The sequence below is a fragment of the Micromys minutus genome, assembly GCF_963924665.1.
Source record: "Micromys minutus genome assembly, chromosome: 19".
Classification (NCBI taxonomy): domain Eukaryota; kingdom Metazoa; phylum Chordata; class Mammalia; order Rodentia; family Muridae; genus Micromys; species Micromys minutus.
Genome location: NC_137954.1, coordinates 42,293,045 through 42,296,702, shown reverse-complemented (window position 1 = coordinate 42,296,702; position 3,658 = coordinate 42,293,045). Strand labels below are relative to the sequence as shown.

At 39.8% G+C, this 3,658-nt stretch overlaps 1 pseudogene across 1 annotated transcript; it reads right to left on the bottom strand.

Annotated features, from left to right (window-relative positions):
- Window positions 1–1,216: 1,216 nt before the first annotated feature.
- On the bottom strand, window positions 1,217–3,403 carry LOC308433266 (apoptosis inhibitor 5-like; annotated as a pseudogene). The gene is made up of 2 exons: window positions 3,354–3,403; window positions 1,217–2,176 (listed from the first exon to the last, which is right to left on the bottom strand). The product of its transcript is annotated as an apoptosis inhibitor 5-like (transcript).
- Window positions 3,404–3,658: the final 255 nt, after the last annotated feature.

Below are 3,658 nucleotides of genomic sequence, written 5' to 3'. Positions count from 1 at the left end.
ACTCCATAGTTAAGCTGATCAACTTCTTGTGCTCACTTGTATTATTCTAGACTTGCAGAAGTATTTTCGCCATAAATACGTGCTGTGATTCTCACAAAAGTGATTGATTTTTTTCCCAGTGTAGAAGTGATGGTAATGAAGACACCCATGCAGGAATCAAAACCTCAAAAAATAAACAAAACAAAAAACCACTAGAAATGTCATCTGATTTTCTGATGTGAATAGCAAACTTGGAAGATTAACTGTGGAACAAAAATGTATGAAACATTCAAATGAAGAACAGAGTCTGGGCTACTAAAAATGCCCAACACAAGACACTCCACAACCTCCTGTCTGTTGTCTTAATCTAAAGACTATCGGCTAACTTATACAACAATCTGATTAATAACTGAGAAGTTAAATTTTGAAAGTGGCAAAAGCAAGCTGAGTGAGCAACTCTTAGGGTAGGTCATCAAGTCACTTTCCTGAGTAGCCCTGGTTAGTAAGTCTTCAAGTCCTAAAGTACATGATCACTTCCTGTGGGAACCTATACACCAGAACTGGCTGTATTTCACCAATAAGGGTCTTAAAATTTGTCTCTGAAAAAAAACAGCCCTTTTTTTGTAGTTTTAAACAATAATAATCAGGTGAGTTCAACTGACTTAAATTCCTCCCTACTGGAGTAAAAACACTTAGATACCAAATCAGTAATAGATTCAGCCTCGAAGTGACAATCACTACATCAGACGGCCTGTTCTGAGAATTTAAAGAATTGATTTGTTGTACACTAAGTTTCATAGCTTGCATATATACACACACAGCATATGCCTATATTATGTACGTATATTATGCACATGTACTTCTATTCAAATAATAAGACCCTGTATTCAAAGCTGTATCCCAAAATATGGAGAAGAGCGAAGGGAACAATGCAAGACAACTTCTTTCTACAAGCTGATGTCACTTGTACATTGTAAGAAGCTGGTTTTAATTTCTATGACTCTTGGCTGGATTGCTACAACACTGATTAGCAGTTTCATTAGAAAACAATGAAAGCAAAAGGTTGAGACTGGTTATTACTCTTCTCCACGTGTTGGGCAAAAAACTGTAACGGAATGGGGAGGGAAATAAGTGACGTTTCAAAAGTGATGATCTTTACCAGATCACAAGCGAGGTGGAATTTTCCATTAGAGTCATATTCTCAATAACAAATTATCAAGATGTGTAAAAGCAAGATTCACAAGATGAAGTCTGGATAATGAGGATATTCTGAAAACAAGTCAAATTTTCTTAAATTTGTTTCTAGTTTTTCCATGTCGCCACAAAATGAACTGATCTCTGCCAACAACTTTAATACCTCCAACTGTATGTCAAGACCTTCCACCGGCGTAGTTAGGGTACTGAGATTAGGGAGAACCTGCTCACAGAATTATGTCACAAATCTTGTAGAATGGACATTTTTAGAGAAGAGAGGCACAGCCTGCCACGTACACTGCAGTCGCCTGTCCACGCAGTCAGGGTATGAGGGGCTGAAGGTCTGCTCCAGGTGAGCCTGTTCTGCCACCAGCTCTACCAGCTGCTGTCTCCCGCTCACTGTCTGTAAGCTTTTTAGCCCAGACAGAATCTTCCTGAACAAAACAAACTCTTCACCAGTCACATCTTCTAGGACCTTTTTGGATTCAGTGAGTATGAGCTCCTCTACTTCCTTAGTTAACACTTCTTCTGGGAGTGTCTTGAGTTTTGTGGACAGGAGTTTAATCGCTCGTTCTCTAACAATGTCTTCTCCTTGAAGAATCTGGCTAAACAAGCCACCTAGTGTTTCTTTGGCGTCCATCTTAAATATACTTAACAGAGCATTGTTCACCAAATTAATTTTGCAGAGTCATCTGTCTTCAGAAGCTGAGTTAGTATATCTGCTACCCTTGGAAGGTTTTCTCCCGTGGCAAACTGAGGCAGCTCTCTAATTGCTTGGTGTCGTATTGACACATCATCCTCGCAGAGGTCTAACTGTGCAGAATCAGCCAGCTCTGGAAAATGCTCAAAGAATTTTGGTATACACTGAGCTGCTAGTCGCTTTTCCTTGGTGCCATCTTTCACACCATCCAGTATCACTTGGTAGGCATCTTTATGCTGGCCCACTTGCTCCGTGGCATCGGCGAGGATATGGTACTTATGGTAGAGCTCCTCCACAGTCACGCTGAGCTCCAAGTTCCGGGCTTATCTAAGCCGTGGACCTCACTATTATGCCGCCACCAGTCACCTCCTACAGCACGGCCCCGCCCATCATTGATTTTCAAAGCAGTTACATATAAAGGATCACCAGGTTGATCATGTGATTATCATTGGACACCACCGATGGTATTTTAGGAGGAATGATTGAATTGGGACGCTATCAGGAAGATATCCAGCACTAGCTGGCATGGATCTGGGGTACGGACGTATCTTACTAGAGTGAAGAGGAAGAATTAGCAGGGAAGAGCATGAGAAATAGGAAAGATCAAAGAAGAAGCACAGTCTAGATAAAAATCGGGAGGTTAAATACGTTCAGCGGTAAATTAACCAAATTAAACTGTGTCTGCTTTATGGTACTCTCCACTTGAGCTGTGGCTATTAAAATATATTATCCATAATTTACTATCTCTGTCCTTTGAGGGGCTAAGTAGCTGTCATACAATTAATTCTATTTGCAGCTCATCAGCTATTCTTAACAAATTTTCTACTGGCTGTAGGAGTAAAGCTCAGACAACCCCTTGAATCGATCATCCAGTTACAAAATCATGATCAGAAAAAAAAATGGTAAAAATAAAATAATCTTAACATGCCAGGCATCAGAACAACTTGTCTTGCAGGTGTCTCAGATTTTCAGCATTAGACTTACTAAATAAAGGTCAGTATTGGATATTAGGTTCATGAGTGCTCTGAGAATGCACTCCAGAGAACTCCTGAGCAGGAGTCCCAGGGACTTACGTTTCAAAGCAAGAATCTTAGGGGTGCCTTGCTAAAGAACTGGGGGAGTAGGGCTCTTGTCTGTTTGTTTGGTTATCTTCTGCTAAGAGAAATAAGCTAGGGAGCAAGTCAGGTAAATTATCTAAATTGATTGTGTCTATTAGTTATTGAATCTTAATTCCTTCTAGAAGGAAAAGAAAGAAATAATTACCTGCTAGCCCTAGTCTCATGTGAGGTGAGTTTAGAAAAACCCATTGGCTCTGACTTGTTGGCTGTTTTTCTGTAGCTGGTCCCACCAGCCCTGAGAAAATTGGACATTTGTAAGTTAAAAAAAAAAAAAAAAAAATTGACCCAAGAACTCAGCACTCCTGACCGTTGTTACATTTACATGCTGATTCCTTCACACTCAGCTCTCTATTTCTTCTTACATCATTTCCTTTCTTTGTAAAAATCCAAAAATGGGAACAATGTTGTTCATTATTTTACCAGTAATTCCTAGAGCAAAGTCCTGACTTCTCTGTGGAAAGAGTACTGAGTGGCTTTAAAGTGGTTTTGTTGGGGATGTGTCTTTGAGTTTATTTCTTTGAGCTTATTAAAATAACCTGTACCTTAGTCTGCTTAGACCTATGTCATCATCAGAAGAGCTACTGACCCAATACTGTCCTCTAATTTTCTAATAATTTATACATGACCAAGAAGATGTGCTTTCGCCAATCAAAGGATGCCTTCGGGA